Source organism: Callithrix jacchus, chromosome 15 (genome assembly GCF_049354715.1).
Source record: "Callithrix jacchus isolate 240 chromosome 15, calJac240_pri, whole genome shotgun sequence".
Lineage (NCBI taxonomy): Eukaryota > Metazoa > Chordata > Mammalia > Primates > Cebidae > Callithrix > Callithrix jacchus.
The window spans coordinates 5,283,841-5,307,359 of record NC_133516.1 but is presented as its reverse complement, the minus strand read 5'-3'; the positions used below and the strand labels follow the sequence as shown (position 1 = coordinate 5,307,359).

At 50.5% G+C, this 23,519-nt stretch overlaps 1 long non-coding RNA gene and 1 pseudogene across 7 annotated transcripts; one reads left to right on the top strand and one right to left on the bottom strand.

Moving 5' to 3' along the window:
- Window positions 1-22,581, top strand: LOC100403691 (uncharacterized). Of its 7 annotated transcripts, none has more exons than XR_013526863.1 (5): window positions 1-169; window positions 4,843-4,928; window positions 19,840-20,008; window positions 20,130-20,234; window positions 21,071-22,581. It is a non-coding gene; the product is annotated as an uncharacterized LOC100403691 (long non-coding RNA). The 7 variants fall into 7 exon arrangements; XR_013526859.1 differs by having other exon boundaries at window positions 4,840-4,928; XR_013526858.1 differs by having other exon boundaries at window positions 4,266-4,928.
- On the bottom strand, window positions 16,473-17,170 carry LOC144579647 (uncharacterized; annotated as a pseudogene).
- Window positions 22,582-23,519: the final 938 nt, after the last annotated feature.

Below are 23,519 nucleotides of genomic sequence, written 5' to 3'. Positions count from 1 at the left end.
GTTCCAGGCTCTTGTGTATCTTCTAGCGGAGCCACTGTGTTCACGGCTTAGAGGAACAGGAGAAGGGGCGGCAGAGCCACCTACTGCACGCTGGAGGCTGCAGCCTGCTGTACCGCGGCTGGCCTCGCTGCAGTGGGTGGTGGTGACGGAAACTGCAGCGGCTGGAGCGGTAGGAGGGCGTAGGGGAGCAGGCTGTAGTGGTAGGAGGGCGGCCGGAGCGGTAGGGGAGCGGGCTGGAGCGGTAGGAGAGCGGCCGGAGTGTTAGGGGAGCGGGCTGGAGCAGTAGGAGGGCGGCCGGAGCATTAGGAGGGCGGTTGGAGTTGTAGCGGAGCGGGTTGGAGCGGTAGGAGTGCAGCCGGAGTGGTAGGGGAGCGGGCTGGAGCGGTAGGAAGGCAGCCGGCCGGAGTGATAGGAGGGTGGCCGGAGTCGAAGGGGAGAGAGCTGGAGCGGTAGGAGGGTGGCCGGAGCGGTAGGGGAGCGGGTTGGAGCGGTAGGAGGGCGGTTGGAGCGGTAGGGGGCGGCTGGAGCAGTAGGGGAGCAGGTTGGCGTGGTAGGAGTGCAGCCGGAGCGGTAGGGGAGCGAGCTGGAGGGGTAGGAGGGTGGCCGGAGTGGTAGGAGGGCGGCCGGCGTCATAGGGGAGCAGGCTGGAGTGGCAGGAGGGAGGCCAGAGTCATAGGGGAGCGGACTGGAGCAGTAGGAAGGAGGCCGGAGTGGTAGGGGAACCGGCTAGAGCAGGAGGAGGGCGGCAGGAGTCGTAGGGGAGCTGCCTGGAGCGGTAGGAGGGCGGCCGGAGTTCTAAAGTAGCGGGCTAGAGGTAGGAGGGCGGCCGGAGTCATAGGTGAGCGGGCTGGAGCGGTAGGAGGGCGGCTGGAGTCATAGGCGAGCGGATTGGAGCGGTAGGAGGGCAGCTGGAGAGGTAGGAGGGCGGTCGGAGTGATAGGCAAGCTGGCTGGAGCGGTAGGAGGGCGGCTGGAGAGGTAGGAGGGCGGCCAGAGTCATAGGTGAGCGGGCTGGAGCGGTAGGAGGGCAGCTGGAGTCATAGGCGAGCGGGCTGGAGTGGTAGGAGGGCGGCTGGAGTCATAGGCGAGCAGGCTGGAGCGGTAGGAGGGCGGCTGGAGAGGTAGGAGGGCGGCCAGAGTCATAGGCGAGCGGGCTGGAGCGGTAGGAGGGCGGCTGGAGAGGTAGGAGGGCGGCCAGAGTCATAGGCGAGCGGGCTGGAGCGGTAGGAGGGCGGCTGGAGTCATAGGCGAGCGGGCTGGAGCGGTAGGAGGGCGGCTGGAGTCATAGGCGAGCGGGCTGGAGCGGTAGGAGGGCGGCTGGAGAGGTAGGAGGGCAGCCAGAGTCATAGGCAAGCTGGCTGGAGCAGTAGGAGGGCGGCTGGAGAGGTAGGAGGGCGGCCGGAGTCATAGGCGAGCGGGCTGGAGCGGCAGGAGGGCGGCTGGAGCGGTAGGGGAGCGGGCTGGAGTGGTAGGGGAGCGGACTGGAGCGGTAGGAGGGCGGCCGGAGCGGTAGGGGAGCGGGCTGGAGGGGTAGGAGGGCGGTCAGATAGGTAGGGGAGCGGGCTGGAGCAGTAGGATGGCAGCCTGAGTGGTAGGAGGGCGGTCGGAGTGGTAGGAGGGCGGCTGGAGCGGTAGGGGAGCGGCTGGAGAGGTAGGAGGGCGGCCGGAGTCATAGGCAAGCTGGCTGGAGCAGTAGGAGGGCTGCTGGAGAGGTAGGAGGGCGGCCGGAGTCATAGGTGAGCGGGCTGGAGCGGTAGGAGGGCAGCTGGAGTCATAGGCGGGCGGGCTGGAGCTGTAGGAGGGCGGCTGGAGTCATAGGCGAGCAGGCTGGAGCGGTAGGAGGGCGGCTGGAGAGGTAGGAGGGCGGCCGGAGTCATAGGCAAGCTGGCTGGAGCGGTAGGAGGGCAGCTGGAGTCATAGGCGAGCGGGGTGGAGCGGTAGGAGGGCGGGCAGAGCGGTAGGAGGGCGGCTGGAGCGGTAGGGGAGCGGGCTGGAGCTGTAGGAGGGTGGCCAGAGCGGTAGGGGAGCGGGTTGGAGTGGTAGGAGGGCGGCTGGAGCGGTAGGGGAGCGGGTTGGAGTGGTAGGAGGGCGGCTGGAGCGGTAGGAGGGCGGGCAGAGCGGTAGGAGGGCGGCCGGAGCGGTAGGGGAGCGGGTTGGAGTGGTAGGAGGGCGGCCGGAGCGGTAGGGGAGCATGCTGGAGCGGTAGGAGGGCGGCCGGAGCGGTAGGGGAGCGGTCTGGAGCTGTAGGAGGGCGGCTGGAGCGGTAGGGGAGCTGGCTGGAGTGGTAGGAGGGCGGCTGGAGCGGTAGGGGAGCGGGCTGGAGCTGTAGGAGGGTGGCCGGAGCGGTAGGGGAGCTGGCTGGAGTGGTAGGAGTGCAGCTAGAGCTGCAGGGAAGCGGGCTGGAGCAGTAGGAGGGCGGCAGGAGCGGTAGGGGAGCAAGCTGGAGTCGTAGGGGAGCGGGCTGGAGCGGTAGGAGGGTGGCCGGAGTCGTAGGGGAGTGAGCTGGAGCCGTAGGAGAGCGGCCGGAGTCATAGGGGAGCGGGCTGGAGCGCTGGAACGTGGCCGGAGTTGTAGGGGAGCGGGCTGGAGCGGTAGGAGGGCGGCTGGAGTCGTAGGGGAGCGGGCTGGAGCGGGCTGGAGCGGGCTGGAGCGGTAGGAGGGCGGCGGAGTCGTAGGGGAGCGGGCTGGAGCGGTGGGAGGGTCGCCGGAGCGGTAGGGGAGCGGGCTGGAGCGGTGGGAGGGTCGCCGGAGTGGTAGGGGAGCCGGCTGGAGCGGTAGGAGGGCGGTTGGAGCGGTAGGAGGGCGGTTGGAGCGGTAGGGGTGCAGGTTGGCGCGGTAGGAGTGCAGCTGGAGCGGTAGGAGTGCAGCTGGAGCGGTAGGGGAGCGGGCTGGAGCGGTAGGAGGGCGGCCGGAGTCGTAGGGAGGGTCTGGAGCGGTAGGAGGGTGGCCGGAGAGGTAGGGGAGCGGGCTGGAGGGTTAGGAGGGCGGCCGGAGTTGTAGGGGAGCAGGCTGGAGTGGTAGAAGGGAGGCCAGAGTCAGACGGGAGTGGGCTGGAGGGGTAGGAGAGCGGTTGGAGTCATAGGGGAGCGGGCTGGAGGGGTAGGAGGGCAGCGGGAGTCGTAGGGGAGTGGGTTGGATCAGTAGGAGGGCGGCCGGAGGGTAGGAAGACAGCTGGAGCGGTAGGAAAGCGGGCTGGAGTGGTAGGAGGGCGACCGGAGTGGTGGGGGAGCAGGCTGGAGCGATAGCTCCAAGGTGAAGGGTTTTCAGAACAGGATTTCTGGGAGCAGCCCCTCCATGAATATGGGGCAGGGGTTACTCTTATCACTTGTAGGGCACTTGGACCGGGTACCTGATGCCCAAGGCTTCCCCTGTGGGTGAGAGGCAGGGTCCTGCTGGTCGGCAGTGAGAGCCAGTGTGGGGCGTGTGTACATAGGATTTCACGCATGTGATGGAAAGGCATCCATGCAGAAGAGTGAACGATGCGAAAGTGTTGTAGCACCGTGGAAACGTATAGGCATTACATTCTGAGCTATTTGATCAGAAAATAAAACAATAGGCCAGCAGGGTGACTCATGCCTGTAATCCCAGCATTTTGGGAGGCCAAGGCGGGAGGACCACTTGAGTCTAAGAGTTTGAGTTCAGCCTGGGAGACATAGCAAGACCCTGTCTCTCCTAAGAATTTCTTTTAAAAAGCTGGGCATGGTGGTGCATGCCTGTGGTTCCAGCCACTTGGGAGGCTGAGGATTGCTTGAGCCCAGGAGTTTGATGCTATAGTGAACCATGATCACACCACTGCACTCGAGCATGGGTGACAGAGAGACTGTCTGAAAGGAAAAAAGAAAGAAGAAGCCACACCAACATGCTACCATGTCCTATGCTCCTCTTTTTTTTTAAAGACAGTTTCATTCTGTTGCCCAGGCTAAAGTGCAGTAGGGCGATCTCAACTCACTGCAACCTCTGCCTACCAGGTTCAAACGATTTTCCTGCCTCAGCCTCCTGAGTAGCTGGGATTACAGGTGGCCACCACGACACTCAGCTAATTTTTTGTATTTTTAGTAAAGAGGGAGTTTCATTAAGTTGACCAGGCTGGTCTTGAACTCCTGATCTCATGATCTGCCCACCTCAGCCTCCAAAAGTGCTGGGATTGTAGGTGTGAGCCACCAAGCCCAGGCTTTTTTTGTTTTTTTTTTTGGATAGTTTCACTTCTGTTGCTCAGGCTGGAGTGCAATGGTGTGATCTCAGTTCACTGCAACCTCTACTTCCCAGGCTCAAGCAATTCTCCTGCCTCACCCTCCTGAGTATCTGGGACCACAGGAGTGCACCACCACACCTGGCTAATATATTTGTATTTTTGGTTGAGACGGGGTTTTGCCATGTTGCCCAGGTGCAAGGCTCATGAGTACAGTTCCTGTTTCATTCACCGCAGTATCCCCAGTGCCTGAGACATGCCTGGCATTTGGTAAGTCCTCAAGAAATATGTGTAAGGGAGTGAATAGTTTCGGCTGGAAGTGGGAAGCCTCCCACTTCTCTGTCCACAGTGTCTGCGTGTCCCTCCACCGGGGGTGTTCCACTGCTCACTGTATTTCCTATTGAAAATGTCCTGGACCTGCTCCCTCAGTGTATGGGTGATGTGGATCTGGGAGAGCCTCATGTTGTAACTTTCTGCAAAGCATAAAACGACTATGGGTTTGGGCTGTTCAGTGAAAAGGCACTTAGGGAATTTTAAAGAATATGATTTTCTAATTATGGGAAACTCCTTCTCTGGCAATTAATGGATCTTTAGAGTGGGCCCCTCAGGTCCTTCAGCACCAAGGTGTTGATGGAGACATGTTTTTTCCAGAAGGACATGCACTGTCGTCACAACGGTGATGAGCTGGAAATTAATTGCTGACATTTGAAAACCACCAAACCAATACATAAGTCCCAGAGGTGAGGGACACTGTGAAGAGTGGATTCTTGTGCCCCAGGCTGGTGGGTAGGGAACGGGGGCTTCATGAAGTCCCTAGAGAGCTGGAGAAAAGGGAAAGAACACAAGCTCAGCTAACTCAGCAGGTGGTGGGGGACGGGCAGTCCCCACAGACACGGGGTGGGCCTGGCAGCTCCCAGTGGGCACTCACTCACCCAGAGGGTGGGTGTTCATTAAAGACCACCAAGTATGGCCAGGAACAGTGGCCTATACCTGTAATCCCAGCGCTTGGGGAGGCCACGGTAGGAGGATCACCTGAGGTCAGGAGTTGGAGACCAGCCTGGCCAACGTGGTGAAACTAGAAATACAAAAATTAGCTGGGCATGGTGCTGTGAACCTGTAATCCCAGCTACTAGGGAGGCTGAGCCAAGACAATTGCTTGAACCTAGGAGGTGGAGGGTGTAGTGAGCCAGGATCATACCCCACATGCCAGCCTGGGCAACAGAGTGAGACTCTATCTCAGGAAAAACAAAAACAAAAGCTGGGCGCAGTGGCTCACACCTGTAATCTCAGCACTTTGGGAGGTGGATCATCTGAAGTCAGGAGTTCAAGACCAACCTGTCCAGCATGGTGAAACCCTGGCTCTACTAAAAAAATATAAAAAATTATCCGGGCTTGGTGGCTCACACCTGTTGTTTCAGCACATTGAGAGGCTGAGGCAGTAGGATCACGAGGTCAGGAGTTCGAGACAAGTCTGACCAACATGGTGAAACCCTGTCTCTACAAAGAGTACAAAAATTAGCCGGGTGTGGTGGTGGGTACCTGTAATCCCAGCTACTTAGGAGGCTGAAGCAGGAGAGTTGCTTGAATGCTTGAACCTAGAAGGCAGAGGTTGCAATGAGCCAAGATTTTGCCTCCAAACTCCAGCCTGGTCAACAAGAGTGAAACTCTGTCTCAAAAAAAGGCAAGTGCCAGCATGTACTGGGGGATCCCAGACCGCCATGAGCCCGACTGCAGGGCAGGGAGGAAGGAGGGGAGGAGGGAGTGACTCTGGGCACTTGGGCCAGGCTTGTAGTGAGGGTCTCAGTCTGCTAAGGGGGCTGGGTATGAGGAGCTGTGGTGAGGAGAGTCATGAACTCCCCCAGTCATGGAATGTCCCAGAACAGCTGTGCAGAAAAGAGTATGAGAGACCAGAGGCAGAGAGCAGCTGCTCTCTGGGCCTTGGGCCCCTCTCTCTGGGCTCCCCCACCCCCAGTGACTCTTCCCACCACCAGTCTTGTCAACCCCTTTCTCCTCAGTACTAGAGGGTGGCCACACAGTCACCCTCTACTACTCACTTGCAGCCACACCCTGGCTCCTCAGAGCAGCCCCAACATGGGGGCTCCACAGGGCATCACCTGTCTCCCAGCTCAGACCCTGGCACCTTCCTGCTGCTCGATCCTCCTCTTGCCTTTCCTCAAGTGTCTCCCTGCTTCCATTCCTCTCCTTCCTTGCTTACTTCCACCTCCTGGCTCCCAGCCCAGCCCCAACCTTTTCCACCTGACCTTGGTGACACACCCCTCCATCCCTCCCTCCTTTCCTTTCCTCCCTCCCTCCCTCCCTTCCCCTACTTCTCTCCTCTTTCTTTCTTTCCTTATTTCCTTTTTCCTTTCTTCCTTCGTTCCTTTCTTTCTCTTTCTTTTTTCTTCCTCCCTTCCCTTCCCCTTCCACTTCCGCTTTTTCCTTCCTTCCTTCTTTCCTTCCCTCCTTCCTTTTTCCCTTCCTCCCTCCCTTCCTTTCCCCACTTCTCTCCTTTCTTTTTCTTTCCTTCCTTTCTTCCTTTCTTCTTTTTTCTTCTTTCTTTCTCTTTCTTCCTTTCTTTCTTCCTCCCTTCCCTTTGCACTTACACTTCCCTTTCTCCTTCCTGCCCTCCTCCTTCCTTTCCTCCCTTCCTTCATTCCCCAACTTCTTTCCTCTTCCTTCCTTCTTTCCTTTCTTTCTCTTCTTCCTTTCTTTCTTTATGTCTTTCTGTCTATCCTTCCTTCCTTCCTTTCTCTTTCATTCTTTCCTCTTTCTCTCTTTTCTTCCTTTCTCTTTCCATCTTTCTCTCTTGTTCTTTCTTCCTCTCTTCCCTTCCCCTTACACTTCCACCTCCCTTTCTTCTTCTTTCCTTCTTTTCCTTCCTCCTTTCATTCCCCCACTTCTTTCCCTTTCCTTCCTTCCTTGCTTTCCCCTCTTTCTTTCTCTCTTCTTTTCTTTATGTCTCTTTCTTTCCTTCCTTTCTCTCTTTCTCTCTTTTTTTCATTCACTCTTTCCTCTCTTTCCTTCTCTTTTTTCCTTTCTTTCTTGGGAGGTCAAGGTTGATGGCTCTCCTGAAGTAATGAGTTTGAGCCCAGCTTGGCCAACATGGTTAAACCCCATCTCTAAAAATACAAAAAAATTAGCTGGGCATGGTGGCAGATGCTGGTAATTCCAGCTACATGGGAGGCTGAAGCAGGATAATTAGTTTAATCTAAGAGGCAGAGGTTGCAGTGAGCCAGAATTACACCATTGCACTCCAGCCTGGGTGACAAGAGCAAGACACCGAATTAAAAAATAAAATGAATAAGGAGGAGGAGGAAAGGGGTGGAAGAGGAGGAGGAGGAGGAGAAAAAACAGCCAGAAGAGGGGGAGGAGGAACAGCCAGGCATGGTGGCTCACACCTGTAATTTGAGGAGGAGAAACAGCCAGATGAGGTGGCTCATGCCTGTAATAGGAGGAGGAGGAACAACCAGGTGGGGTGGCTGATGCATATAATCTGAGGAGAAGGAGGAAGAGAAGGAAAAGGGGAGGAGAAAAAGGATCAGGAAGAGGAGGAACAGCCAGGTGAGGTGGCTCATGCCTATAATCTGAAGAGAAGGAAAATTGGAGGAGGAGGAGGAACAGCAGGCGCAGTGGCTCATGCCTGTAATCCCAGCTTTTAGGGAGGCTGAGGCAGGTAGTTTACAAGGTCAGGAGTTTGAGACCAGCCTGACCAACATGGTGACACCCTGTCTTTGCTAACAATAAAAAAATTAACCGGGCATGGTGGTCCCGCTTGTAATCCCAGCTACTCGGGAGGCTGAAGCAGGAGAATTGCTTGAAGGCAGCAAGTGGAAGTTGCAATGAGCCATGATTGTGCCACTGCACTCCAGCCTGACAACAGAACTAGACTCCATTATAAAATACAAAATAAAATAATAAAATACTAGACAACATGGCTTCCATCTGGTAAAAAACCATCTGCATAATAAAAGATTAGGGTGGAGTGACCAGCTTCTTTCACAGGCTTTACAAATAGCATCCCTGGTCCAACCAGTCTTTTGCACCCTATGTAAATCAGATACCACCTCCTCAAGCTCCTCTGTAAAACCTGTAAATCCAGCACTTTGAAAGGCTGAGGCCACTTGGGGTCAGAAGTTAGAGACCAGTCTGGCCATTATGGTGAAACCCATCTCTACTAAAAATACAAAAATAAGCAGAGGATATGGCAGGTGCCTGTAATCCCAGCTACTCGAGAGGCTGAGACAGGAGAATTGTTTGAACCAGGGAGGCAGAGGTTGCAGTGAGCCAAGATAGCACCACTGCACTTCATCCTGGGAGACAGAGTGAGACTCTACCTAAAATTAAAACAAAAAACCTTCTTCATTCACCGTGGAAGTCGCAACCCATTTTTTCCAGGACTCCTCTCTGCACAGAGAGCTCTTCTCTTTCTTTGTCTGTTACACTTCCACTCTTAATTTCACTCTGGAGTGTCTGCATTCAGTTTTCCGTGGTCTTGGGACAATGAACCTGAGATTTTACCCCATACAAAAACACGGCTTCACAAATACAACTTCAAAACCCGTTTTTGGCCAGACACGGTGGCTCATGCTTGTAATCTCAGCACTTTGGGAGGCCAAGGGGGGGGCATATCACCTGAGCTGGCAGTTCGACACCAGCCTGACCAACATGGAGAAACCCCACCCCTACTGAAAATACAGGATTAGCTGGGCATTGGCAGGTGCAGGTTTCCAAAGGCAGAGATAAATTCAGGAAAGCAGAAGCTACAGGTAAAATCGTGAAGCTGGCCAGGCATGGTGGGTCATGCCTGTAATCCCAGCACTTTGGGAGGCTGAAGTGGGAGGATCCCTTGGGGCCAGGAGTTCCAGACCAGCCTGGCAACAAAGCAAGACCCCCATCTCTACAAAAAAACTACAAAAATTGGCTGGGCATGGTGGTGCTCACCTGTAGTCCCAGTTACTCGGGAGGCTGAGGTGGGAGGATTGCTTCAGCCCAGGAATTGGAGGCTGCAGTGAGCTATGATCATGCTAAAAACAAGGGTATCAGAAAAATATTGGATGGCTGGTTGGATGCAATGGCTCTCTCCTGTAATCCCAGCACTTTGAGAGGCCAAGGTGGAAGGAGCACCTGAGGTCAGGAGTTTAAGACCAGCCTGGCCAGTATGGTCAAACCTCGTCTCTATTAAAATACAAAAATTATCTAAGCATGGTGGTGTGTGCCTATACTCCCCAGCTACTCAGGAGGCTGAGGCAGGAGAATTGCCTGAACCTGAGAAATGGACGTAGCAGTGAGCTGAGATGCTATCACTGCTCTCTAGCCTGGGCAATAGGGCGAGGCTCCATCTCAAAACAAAAAAAAAAAGGAAAGAAAAATGTTGGATAGCATCTACATCTCTGAAAAAGGAAAAGATCAGCAGGCTGATGAATAAGATCTAAGAGTCTATGAGTAAGACCTACAGAAATGAGAAGATGCCAAATGTTTCCTGAGACCTCTTCATGATATTTTTTAAATGCAGTGAAATACGTCTCTCGTGTTGACCAAAAGGTACAATATTTGAGTTAGATGGGAGGAGTGGGTTTTTGAGATATATTGCCCAGCAAGAGTATTATTCATTACGAACTATAGTTACTAATAATGTATATTTCAAAATTAAAAAGTAGATTTGGGTTGGGCCCAGTGGCTCATGCCCGTAATCCCAGCTGTTTGAGAGGCTGAAGAGGGCAGATCACTTGAGGCCAGGTGAATCAGTTGAACCTAGGAGGCAGAGGTTGCAGTGAGCTGAGATTGTGCCATTGCACTCCAGCATGGGTGAGAAAGCCACACTCCATCTCAAAAAAAAGGTACATTTTATTTTATTTTATTTATTTATTTTTGAGACAGAGTCATTCTCTGTTGCTGAGGCTGCAATGCAATGGTGCGATGTCGGCTCACTGCAACCTCCGCCTCCATGGTTCAAGTGATTTCCCTGCTTCAGCCTCCTGAGTAGCTAGGATTACAGGTGTGTGCCACCTTGGCCAGCTAATTTTTGTATTTTTAGAAGTGGGGTTTCACGATGTTGACCCAGCTGGTCTTGAACTCTGCCTCAGATGATTCGCCTGCACCAGCTTCCCAAACTGTTGGCATTACAGGCATAAGCCACTGTGACTGGAAATATTAGACTTTAAATGTTCTCACAACAGAAAAATGGTACATGTGTGAGATGGTGGATGTGTTAATTACCTTCATATAATCATTCCACAATGTATACATAGATCAAAACATCACACTAAGCTTACAAACATACACATTATTATATTTATTAAAATAATTAAGTTTATCTCTTCAAAATCATTAATAAGAAGTCCCAGCCAGGCTTGGTGGCTTACACCTGTAATCCCAACCCTTTGGGAGACTGAGGTGAGTGGATCACAAGGTCAGGAGTTGAAGACTATGCTGACCAACATGGTGAAGGCTTGTCTCTACTAAAAATATGAAAATTAGCCAGGCATGGTTGCATGCACCTGTAATCCTAGCTACACAGGAGGCTGAGGCAGGAGAATTCCCTGAACTCAGGAGGCAGAGGTTGGAGTGAGCCAAGATCATGCCACTGTACTCCAGCTTGGCTCCAGCTTGGACATCAGAGCAAACTCCATCTAAAGAAAAATAAAAAAGATATTTCAAACTTGTAATTTTACCTCTTGGAGCCTCAACTTCTCAAATTTGAGATGAGGTTTCAACGTGTGGGTCAGGCCAGTCTGAAGTCATGACCTCAGGTGATCCCACCCGCCTTGACTTCCCAAAATACTGGGATTTCAGGCCTGAGCCACCGCTGCTGGCTATCCATCACTTATGCCTTTGCCTAGCTCAGGGAATCTGCATTTTTCCAGCAGAGGAAGCAATCAGATATGCACTTGTCTCAGGTGAGCACAAGGATGACTTATAGTTCAGTATAGTTCTTGGTGCTCACAAGGAATTTCCTAGCAGGCAAATTGGGTGAGAAATACATAGCTCTTTTTCTGAGTTGGAGTCCCACTCTGTTGCTTAGGCTGGAGTGCAGTGGCACTATCTTGGCTCACTGCAAACTCCACCTCCTGGGTTGAAGCAGTTCTCCTGTCAGCCTCCCAAGTAGCTGGCATTACAAGAAGCTGCCACCATGCCCAGCGAATTTTTTGTACTTTTAGCAGAGACAGGGTTTCACCATGTGGACCAGGCTGGTCTTGAACTCCTGCCCTCAGGTGATCTACCTGCTTTGGCCTCCCAAAGTTATGGGATTACAGGCGTGAGCCACTACAGCCAGAACTCACAGTTTCCCAGGATGGTCTCTGAATGCCATGAAACTTTTTTATTTTTTGTTAAAAAAATTTTTTTGACACAGGGTCTCACTCTGTTGCTCAGGCTAAAGTGCTGTGGCACAATCATAGCTCACTGTAGCCTCTAACTCCTAGGCTCAAGCAATCCTACTGCCTCAGTCTCCCAAGTAGTTGGACCACAGGTGCCAGCCACCACACCTGGCTAATTTGTTTATTTTTTACTTATTTTTTAATAGAGATGGGGTCTTGCTCTGTTGCCCACACTGGTCTTGAACTCCTGGCCTCAAGCAATCTTCCTCCCTTGGCCAACCAAAGTGCTGGGATTACAAGCAAAACCACTGTGCACAGCTGAGATTTTTTTGACTTAATCTTTTTGTACATGTGATATTTTATTCATAGAATCCATAAATGGTAGGGAAATTTCTGGGTTGAGGGAAATATATATGATACAAAACTTGATATGTAGACTAGAGTTTCCTAGCTCAACTGGAGGGGCTAGTTTTAGGTAATCCATGGACTTCCTGAAATTGGGGACACCACTGGAAATATGTGTGAGCTCATGGACAGTTTCCTATGATTTTCAGTCCTCAGAATGTCTCTTGGACTCAAAGATGCCTTAGGGCAGAGGATGCATGTACCCCTGATACAGAATCTCAGACAGTGAATGTCAGGAAACATTCAGCAGAAAAGCTTTGCCAAATTGAGTGCTTTGATGTAACTTTTTCATCAAGTCAGTGAACCTGGGATCTCTTGTACATATTAGTCTCACTCTTGTAAGGTTTCATCATTTCTACTTTCCCTACTTTTCTTTGCCACCCTGCTCCCTCTCCTACCAGATGGGACTCTGAAATGTGCATGTCCAGATGAGACCCCAGCATGCTTCAGGCTTTGAGTAGAGAGGACACAGCCTCTGCTGGTACAGGATGCGAGGGATGTGGAAACCCTGAAGATGCTTTAGGACAATGGTCTGAGGTTGGGATGGTGGCAAAAGATGCCATGCACTTCAGATCTCCAGGACAGGAGCTCAGGCTGGCAGTTAAATGTGTTTTTCTTCAAACTGGTTGCCAGGTTGGAATGACCAATGACATCAGAGATTCCACCATTCCTGATTGGAGGGATTGAACTCCGTGGGGACTTTGAAACTCAGGTGGACAACAGTATCTTCTCAGAGCTGTTCTCCACTCCTGACTTCTTCCCAGCCTTCAGAATAGATAGCACATTCTTCTGGTTCCTAATAGAGTGTGGAGGAAGGCTTTGGCCACAAGAGGAACTAGGTTCCCTGGGAGGGAACAGAGTTTGGGGGAGATCATGGCCATCCAGCAATGGCAACCCCAGGTTGAGGAGCAGAGCCCCCAGCCTAGCACCTCAGAGTACTCCCTCCCAGAGGTGGTGAACAATGAAATGCCAGGACCATCAGGAGAGGGGACTAGAGGAAGAAGAGATGAGAGAGGATTGACTAAGAACCAGGAGGGAACAAGGGTAGGGGTTGGGGGTTGGCTCACACCTGTAATCCCAGCACTTTGGAAGGCTGAGGTGGGTGGTTCACCTGAGGTCAGCAGTTTGAGATAGCCTGCCCAACATGGTGAAACCCCATCTCTACTAAAAATACAATATTAGCTGGGTGGTAGTGGTACGTGCCTGTAACCCCAGCTACTCGAGACACTGAGGCAGGAAAATTGCTTAAGCCTGGGAGGACAAGGTTGCAGTGAGCCGATTCTTCCACTGCACTCCAGCCTGGGTGACAGAGCAAAACCCCATCTCAGAAGAAGAAAAAACAAAGCCGGGTGTGGTAGCTCATACCTGTAATCCCAGCACTTTGGGAGGTTAAGGTGGGTGGATCAACTGAGGTCAGGAGTTTGAGACCAGCCTGACCAACATGGTGAAAACCCATTTCTACCAAAAATACAAAAGTTAGCCAGGTTATATGCCTGTAATCCCAGCTACTAGGGAGGCTGAGGTAGGAGAATCTCTTGAACCTGGGAGGCAAAGGTTGCAGTGAGCTGAGATGGAGTCACTGCACTCTAGGGGAGAGAATGAGACCCTGTCTCAAAAGAGAAAGAGAGAGAGAGAAGAAGGGAAGGAGAGGGGAGGGGGGGAAGGGAGGGAAGACCAACCCAGTAATCAGGAAGGAGCACTGAGGGAGTGTGTGGGGGAAGCAAAGAGGGAACTCAGGCCAGGTGCAGTGGCTCACACCTGTAACCCCAGGTCTTTGGGAGGCCAAGGCAGGAGGGTCGCTTGAGGCCCGAAGTATGAGACCAGCCTGGCCAACATGGTAAAACCTTGTCTCTAAAGTACGACAATGAGCTGGGTGTTATGGTGGGCACCTGTAATCCCAGCTACTTGGGAGGCTGAGGCAGGAGAATCACTGGAACATGGGAGATGGAGGTTGCAGTGATAGGAGCTTGCACCACTGCACTCCAGCCTGGGCAGTAAAGTAAAACAAGAAATGTGACTCAGAAAGCTGGGACCAGAAAAGGAAATGATGCATTCTGTGGACAGAGAGATGGAAGAATGGGGAAGAGAAGAAGAGGCACATGGGGTTTACAAAGAAGAAAGACAGAAAGATGGCTTGCAGAAGCCAACAGTCTGCAGGGCTGGGGAGGATGGAGAGTGTTTTGTGGTTTGGGATCGGGGTTTAAGGTGATCAGTTACTGAAGCATTACGTGGTGGCCTGTGTTTTTACTCAACCCGTTGGGTAGATTGCAATCCCCCCCCACCGCCCACTTAGGTTTCTGTGCTGGAAACGGAAGAGGGAGTGGTCAGACGAATCAGGAGGAGCCAGAGAAGGTGCTCCCTGAGCCTGAGGAGACCTGGGTGATGGAGACCTTGTGTGGTCTGAAGGTGAAGCTGAAGCTACGGCGAGTGTTGCCCATGCTCCCTGAGCACTATGAGGTCTTCAACAGGCCCCTTGGTAGAAGGACACCCAGAGAGCACCTCCAGTCCTAAAGGGAAACTTCCCATTACCATACTTTTCCCATGGGAAAAATATGCCCCCCCATTGGGTGAGCTCTCCATACAGGAGGACTCAGAAGTGATCACTCATGAGGGATGCTTAGGAGGCTATAGAGGATTCAGCTAGACTTGATGAAGGTCTGCGATTGGGATAAAAAAAACTTGCTTGGTTTCAGGCCAGGCGCCATGGCTCATGCCTGAGATCCCAGCACTTTTGCAGGCTGAGGCAAGAGGATTGCTTGAACTCGGGACTTTGAGACTGCAGTAAGCTGTGATTCTACCACTGCACTCCAGCCTGGGTGACAGAACCAAACCCTATCTCAGAAGAAAAACCAAGGCCAGGTGTGGTAGATCATGCCTATAATCTGAGCACTTTGGGAGGCTGAGGTGGATGGGTGAATCACCTGAGGTCAGGAGTTTGAGACCAGCCTGACCAACACGGTGAAACCCCCTCTCTACTAAAAATACAAAAAATAGCTGGGAGTGGCTGTGCATACCTGTAATCCCTGCTACTCAGGAAGCTGAGACAGGAGAATTGCTTGCTTGGGAGGTGGAGGTTGCAAGTGAGCTGAGATCATGCCATTGCATTCCAGCCTGGGCAACAGAGTGAGACTCTGTCTCCAATCAATCAATCAATTGAAATAAAAACAAAATCAAAGAAAGGTTTCAGCTGTGCCCTCTGAAACTTAATGTTTCTTGCTGACTTTGTTTTTTTGAGACAAAGTTTCACCCTGTTGTCCAGGCTGGAGTGCAGTGGCATGATCTCGGCTCACTGCAGCCTCCTCTACCTCCCTAGTTCAAGCGATTCTCCTGCCCCAGCCTCCCGAATAGCTGGAATTACAGCCGCACACCATCACACCCAGCTAATTTTTTGTATCTTTAGTAGAGATGGGGTTTCACCATGTTGGCCAGGCTGGTCCCAAACTCCTGACCTTGTGATTTACCCGCCTCTGCCTCCCAAAGTACTGGGATTACTGGCATGAGTCAACGTGCCCGGCCTCTTGCTGACTTTCTAAACTTAACTGTCTCCATCCCTAGAGGGAGATACCAAAGCCATGGTCACACCCTGATGTGACTGTCTCATGAGGAAATGACGGGAATTACTTTATGACTCTGCAGTGATCCCTGTGTGTCTGCGGGGAGGGCATCCTGGCTTCTTCCCAGCTCTCTGTCCTATAGATTTGAACACTCAGGACCTTCTTCGGCCACTTCTCAGGGCAGCCTCACAGCGGAAGCCTCTCCCTTGCCCAGTGAAAGTCATTCTCTCCTGTCCCATCCACCTCACCTGAGACACCATCCTGAGGGCTTTCCCCAGGGCGGTGCACTTCTCCTCACTACCCTATTGCTCCCAGGGAAACCGTTCTGCTTCTCACAGTAGCATGCTCTCTGATCACAGAGGATCTTGTCGTTAAAAGATTCCTGGCCTGGGACAAAGATCTGAGGGTGTCAGACAAGGCAAGGTTGTTCTCCAGGTAACTGTGTTCCTGCTCCAACACACAGCCTCGGGGAGGTCACAGCCTCCACACCCACAGTTCCCCTCTCTCTCCCTTTACCATCTCCCACCTGATGCTCCCCCTCCACAGCTTTGTTTTTTTCCTGAGATAGAATATTGCTCTGTTTCCCAGGCTGGAGGGCAGTGTCATGAAATTGACTCACTGCAGCCTCCACCTCCAGGGTTGAAATGATTCTCTGTCTCAGCTTCCAGAGTAGCTGGGATTACAGGTGTGTGCACTACCACACCTGGCTAATTTTTGTGTTTTTAGTAGAGAGAGGGTTTTGCTATGTTGGCCAGGCTGGTCTTGAACAACTGACCTCAGGTGATCCGCCCGCCTTGTCCTCCCAAAGTGCTGGGATTACAGATGTGAGCCACTGTGCCCAGCCAGCTCCCAAGGTCTTCAGTTTTGGTGCCCACCATTTTCTTTTTTTGAGACTGAGTCTAGCTTTTTTCCTCAGGATAGAGTACAGTGGTATGATTGCAGCTCATGGCAGGCTCTAATTTCCTGGGCTCAAGCAGTCCTCCTGCCTCAACCTCCTGAGTAGCTGGGACTACAGGCACAGGCCACCTTGCTCCACTAATTTCTGTAATTTTTGTAGAAAGAGGGCCTTGCTGTGGTTGTTCTTGAACTGTTGGGCTCACGTGATCCTCCTGTCTCTGCCTGTCAAAGAACTGGGGTCACAGAATACTCCTGGCTCTTCTTGGTCTTTTTATAATTTGTCAGCATTTTCCTTGGGACTCTGCTGGTCTGTTTCAGAGTGACTGAGTGGCCCCTCCCTCTCCTACTGGTCCTTTGATATCTGAACCCTGGGCCACAGTCCAGCCACAGCCCTGAAGCTCCTGGCCTCTCTACTCCTAGCACTTTCAGAAAGTTCACTGCCTGGCACAGAAAAGACCCTCCTGATGCCAGCCAATGTAGACACACTCCCTGCAAAGATCCCACTGGAGCTCACCATGCTGGGCGCATCACCCACATCCCTTCCTCTGGCTCCTCAGACTTGCATCCCACCATCAAATACCCCTCCACCCCACAGATTCCAAATAAGCACAGTCACCCCAACACTGAGGTCCCTTCTCTGATGGGCAGCCCCTCCCCAGCTCCCTATTGCCCCATCTCCAGGATCTTTCTCTTCCAAGATGTGACTTTTCTCTCTGTGTGTTCCTTTCTCTCCATCAGTACCTGCTAGCTATGGTCATAGCATATTTTAGCCATGCCGGCTTCTTCTCCTGGCAATACTGATGCATTCATTTCTTCCTGGCCCTGTGAGTGGCTTGCTTCCTCCTATTCATCAATGTCCAACACCTTGGGACAGTGGGGGGAAGTGGGATTCCAATCTTTCATTTATTCTTTCACCTACTTGTCCTCTTTACTCTGTGTATTGAAAAGATAGCATTATGCCATGATGTTTTTAGACTGCTTTATCTAAAAACAAACTCAAGCCAGGTGCAGACTCAAGCCTATAATCCCAGCACTTTGGGAGGCTGAGGTGGACACATCACCTGAGGTCAGGAGATCGAGACGAGCCTGGCCAACATGTTGAAACCCTGTCTCTACTAAAAAAGTACAAAAATTAGCCAGGCACAGTGATGTGCACCTGTAATCCCAGCTGCTCAGGACACCAAGGCAAGAGAACTACTTTAACCCAGGAGGGAAAGGTTGTAGTAAGCTAAGATTGAGCCACTGCACTCCAGCGTGGGCAACAGACTGAGACTTTTTCTCAAAAACAAACAAAGCCAAAAAAAACACCCAAGCTCAAACATCAGTTTACAAATAAAAGAATAAATCAAAAAGAATTGTAACCAGCCCCCAAGGGGAGAGGAAATGTAGTGGACATGACACTTCCCCCAGCAAGCAGCCATTTCTGGTTCCTCTGTCTCTCTCCTTCCCACATCAACCCCAAATGCAAGGGTACATTGTCCTCCGGGTTCCCATGACAGAGGCCACAGTTCAGGCCCCTGTCATCACTCGAATCCACTGTTAAATCCTCCCTGCTGTGGTCTCCTGGAGCCTCTCCCCAAGCCAGGGGGCTTCCTAGTGCACCCTGAACATCTCTCCAAAGCCCAGGTCTGACCCCCTACTGCCCACCTGAACAGCTTCCTTAGCTGATGTCCTTAGGAATCGAGGCCAGGGTCAATTCCACCCTCTCTGCAATGTCTCTAAAGCCAAACTGGCTCATCCTCTTGGTGTTTCCTGGCTTGGTTTCACTGCTCCTTCCAAATGCCCGCCACTCGACTTTGTGTTTTCTGTCTGGTGTCCTGTACACGTGTTTTGAGGAGAATGACACATTTCTTAAAGTCAGTTCACCCCACGCCTCTACGATGCCTGCCCTTATCTTCCCACCGCTGCACACCCACAGCACTCCAGTTACATCCTGTTATAATGTGACATTGGGGTTAGGTGATCTTCCCTGATTTCTTCCAGTCCCATTACACTAGATGCCTGTAGAAGGCAGAGTTTTATAAAATATCAGTGTATCCTATTTTTTTTGAGACAGAGACTAGCTCTGTCCCCCAAGCTGGAGTGCAGTGGTGAGGTCATAGCTCACAGCAGCCTCCACCTCCTGGGCTTAAGCAATCCTCCCAACTCAGCCTCCTGATTAGCTCAGACTAAAGGGCTGTGCCCCTACACCAGGACAGTTATTTATTTATTTATTATTTTATTTTATTTTATTTTATTTTTTTGAGATAAAGTCTTGTTCTGTTGCCCAGGCTGGAGTGCAATGGTGTGATCTCAGTTCACCACAACCTCCACTTCCTGGGTTCAATGAATTCTCCTACCTCAGCCTTCCAAGTAGCTGGGACTACAAGTGTGTGTCAGCATGCTCAGTTAATTTTTTTTTTTGTATTTTTAGTAGAGATGGGGTTTCACCATGTTAACCAGAATGGTCTCAATCTCCTGACTTCATGATACACCCACCTCAGCCTCCCAAAGTGCTGGGATTATAGGTGTGAGCCACAGTGCCCAGCCTACTAATTATTATTATTTTTTGAGATAGAATCTCACTCTGTTGCCTAGGCTTGAGTGCAGTGTCATGATTTTTGACTCTGCAACTTCCACTTCCTGGGTTAAAGTTCTCTGCCTCAGCCTCCCGAGCAGCTGGAATTATAGGAACCTGCCACCACGCCCAGCTGATTTTTGTATTTTTAGTAGAGACAGGGTTTCACCATCTTGGTCAGGCTGGTCTTGAACTCCTGACCTTGTGATTCACTCACCTCAGCCTCCCAAAGTGCTGGGATTACAGGCATGAGCCACCATGCCTAGCCTCAGCCTACTTAATTCTTGAGACAGAGTCCTGTTTCCCAGGCTGGAATGCAGTGGCCTGATTTTGGCTTACTGCAACATTCATTTCCTGGGTTCATGCAATTCTTGCACCTCAGCTCTGTGAGTAGCTAGGAATAAGGTGTGTGTCACCATGCCAGGCTGATATTTGTATTTTTAGTAGAGATGGGGTTCTCCACATTGATCAGGCTGGTTTCAAACACCTGGCCTCAAGCAGTCCACCTGCTTCAGCCTCCCAAAGTGCTGGGATTCCAGGCGTGAACCACCATGCATGGCCGAGAGATTTTTTCTATTTTTAATAGAGACAAGGGTCTTGCTATGTTGTCCAGACTTGTCTCAAACTCCTGGCCTCAAGCAATCTTTCTGCCTTGGCCTCCCAAAGTGGGGGGATTGCTGGCGTAAGCCACCATTCTTGGCCACCAGTTGGGTTTTTGTTTCTCTCTATCCTGAAGGTGTGAGAGAAATCTTTCAGCAGGTCCCTGCCCAGCAGGTTCCTCCTGAGGAAAGCATGGCTCTCTGCAGGGTGGGTAGTAGTCCTGAGCTGAGGACAGTCACCTGCCCTTCTCTCTGGAAGTTGACCTCAGCCGGAGGTCTCTCCTGGCAGTGTCCCTCAGCAGCAACCTGATTTCTGCCCCCAGGTACCTGGCCAATGACGTGGAGGAGGTTGATGAGGCCCCCAAACAAGCCATCTTCCACTTCCTGTATGGGAAAAACCGCTTCCAGTGACCCTTGTTCCAGAAGCTTCGGTTCCAGTTCTTCTGTTCCATGCACTGGAGAGCTTGTGTTTCCCCAGAGGAGTTGGAGAAGGTGAGTGGGGTGTGGGGAGGTGGAGGAGGTGGGGAGGAGTCAAGTGGATTGGAGGCTGGATGAAGGGAAGGAGGGGCATCTGAGGAGTCCCCGTCTTCTCAAGGACCATTTTCTTATCCAGATCCAGGCTTATGACCCAGAGAACTGGGTGTGGGTATGAGACCACGCCCTCCTTTCCTAGAGCTCCAGGGACCATGGAGGCCTGAGGTCATCAGCCTGAGGGAAGGTACATTTGTGTCCCCTAGAGTCAAGGCAGAATATTATGGTCTATTTAGGAAATCTGAGGAACCCAATTGCTTGAACCAGCTTCAAACCTGGGCAACATGGCGAGATCCCTTTTCCACAAAAATACACAAATTAACTGGGTGATGTGGGAGGCATCTCTATTCCCAGCTACTCAGGAGGCTGAAGAGGGAGGATCTCTGGAGCTTGGGAGGTTGGGGCTGCAGGGAGCCCTGATCCTGCCACTGCACTCCGGTCTGAGACCCCATATCAAAAATCATCATAAATACTGAGTTCCAGGAGGTTGATTACGATTGACACACTTGAGTTACCGATGTGGGTCTAGGATTCAGTGAAGATTCGGTTTATGTCTTGTGCAGCTAACCACGTTGAGGACCCAGCATGAGACTTAACCATTAGGAAGTGAGATTACGGATCAGGCTTCTGGATTGGTGGTTAGTGATGATGTCACATTAGAAACACAGCTAGCATGGTTACAAGTTTAGATCTTAAGTTACACCAAAGGCCCCAGGTGTGATGAAGTCCAAAGCCACATTCTCTGAGGGTGCTCTACTCCCTGAGCAGACCCACCCAAAGTCCTGGCTATGAAGCAGATCGCTGGGGCTGGCCTTGGGTGTATTAAGTGAGATTTGGAGTCAGGTTCGCCAAAGTGTGAATATCACAATTGAACATGATGGTTCAGAAGCAGGGTAGAGAATGAAGGTCAGGAGATAAAATTGGATTGGTCAATTGCTAGTTAGAATTGAAGTGGGATGTGAGTAACTTTCCTGTCTAGAGAACTGCCTCCTTGAAATGTGACCTCCTCTCTTTCACTTCCAGAACACTGGACCCAGGGAAGATGTGGATTTTCAGCAGGAAGTTTATTCCAATGTTAATGGCAGACACCAGGAAGGAAGAGAGGAACCATTTGTGCAGATCATCTGGAAGAACCTAGAAGAACCTGGACTGTTCTAGAAGGAGCCGAATAGAGTGATTATGCTGCCCTCCTAGGAGTGGTGGGTAGGGGGTACTTCTGGGCATCCTTGGAGGACAGTGAGAAACCAGCGGTGTTTCTTGTTCCACCCCTTCCTGCAGCACCACCTCCCTTTTTAGATTGCTGAATTCTACCTCCCTGGGGTGGAACCTTAAGGTCCTGCTTCCTATGGACTTGGTTGCCACAGTCCGGGAGCATTTGAAGGCACAGTGCAGGTGCTCAGATTGGCACAGAATTATTTGTAAAATATGAGTGCCACAGGATTGTAACAGATAGCTTCATGCATACTATGCATTTTGTTGGTTTGTTTGGAAAACGTCGGCCATTGAATTATTAGTACATTTATTTCAGATAGTTTGGAAATTTTTATACTTTTGAAGACATGCTGCTCCTGTAGAGATTTTTGATGACAGTTATAGCTGTTACATATACATAAATATAATTTTCTTTCCATTTTTAAGAAGGTATTTTGTTTATCCTAAATCTTTTATTATCTGTTATTATATGTGCTCCTGAAGTGAACACTCTTTTTATCTATGATGCTTATGTAATCTATTATATCATATCTATGTGGTAGTTCTCGTAAATTCTTGTACTAGGAATTTTTATTTGCTGTTTCATGTTTGTTACTGAATTGTGAGAATCCAGTTGTGATTTTTAACATATCTTAGGTATATGTTAATAGGTCTAATATATACTATACATTTTATTGGTTTATTTTGAAAAAGGTGGGCATAGAATTCTTTTTTTTTTTTTTTTTTTTTTTGAGATGGAGTTTCGCTCTGGTTACCCAAGCTGGAGTGCAATGGTGCGATCTCGGCTCACTGCAACCTCCACCTCCTGGGTTCAGGCAATTCTCCTGCCTCAGCCTCCCGAGTAGCCGGGATTACAGGCACATGCCACCATGCCCAGCTAATTTTTTGTATTTTTAGTAGAGATGGGGTTTCACCATGTTGACCAGGATGGTCTCGATCTCCTGACCTCGTGATCCACCCACCTTGGCCTCCCAAAGTGCTGGGATTATAGGCTTGAGCCACTGCACCCAGCCCCTAGAATTCTTACTGTATTTATTTTAAATAGTTTGGAAATCCTGGTATTTTGAAAAGACATTGTTCCTATAGAGTTGTGTGATGAGTGTTATAGCTGTTATATACACATAAATATAATTTTGTTTTTCTTTTAAGAGAGGATTATTTTTATCCTAAGTATTTTATCTTTAAATCTTTGTATGTATTATTACATGTGGTGGTGAAGGGATGACACTTTTTTTCTCTGATACTTACTTAGTATATTACCTTTATAGCTACATGGTAGTTCCCCTAAATTCCTGTAAAAATAAATTTTTATTTGATGTTAAATGTAGGTTTTTGAAATGTGAGAATTCAGACATGATTTTTTACCTCATATTGACATGTTTGTATGTTAAAGAGGATGTATGTTTTAAAGGAGGACATGCACTGTGTGTTTTCAAGAGAACAGAGCAGTGCATGTATTGGGGAAATGTAATAAAGATGAAGTTTTTTCACCTTTATAGAGTGCAATCATATTGCTCTGGATTGCTTATTTCCTATCAAGTGACATTTTTCCTTAATGTTATTTGGAAAAATGTCCAAATATTTGGTTATTTGAACATATTTATTAGCTCTGGAAGATAATCCCGTTATTTTTCATGTAGAAAAAAACAAAGCTGTGCTCAATGCTCACATGTATAATCCCAGCACTTTTAAAGTCATGGCAGGAGGATCACTTGACACCAGGAGTTTGAGACCAACCTGGGCAACATAGCATCTACATCTGTTTTTTAAAAAGAAAAAAAATAGAGAAGGCCAATCCCAAGCTTAGAGATTTTTGTTTATTTTGTTTTTTTGAGACAGAGTCTCGCTCTGTCGCTCAGGATCAAGTACAGTAGTGCAGTCTTGGCTTACTGCAACCTCCACCTCCTGTGTTCTAACCATTCTTCTGCCACAGCATCCCAAGAAGCTGGGACTACAGGTGTGTGCCACCACGGTGAGGTGTAATGTTTGTATTTTAATAGAGACAGGGTTGCACCACATTAGCCAGGCTGAACTCAAACTCTTGACCTCAAGTGATCCGCCCACCCTGGCCTTTCAAATTGCTGGGATTACAGGCATGAGCTACCATGCCCAGCCCCTAAGCTAGAGATTTAAAGCAGGAAATGAGAGAAAGACATTGAGAGAAGAAAACCAGGTGGTAAAAATACTCTAAAGGTTTTTATTTTCTAGCGTTTCTAAAGTGGCTCACACCTGGGATCCCAGCAGGAGTTCCAGACCAGCC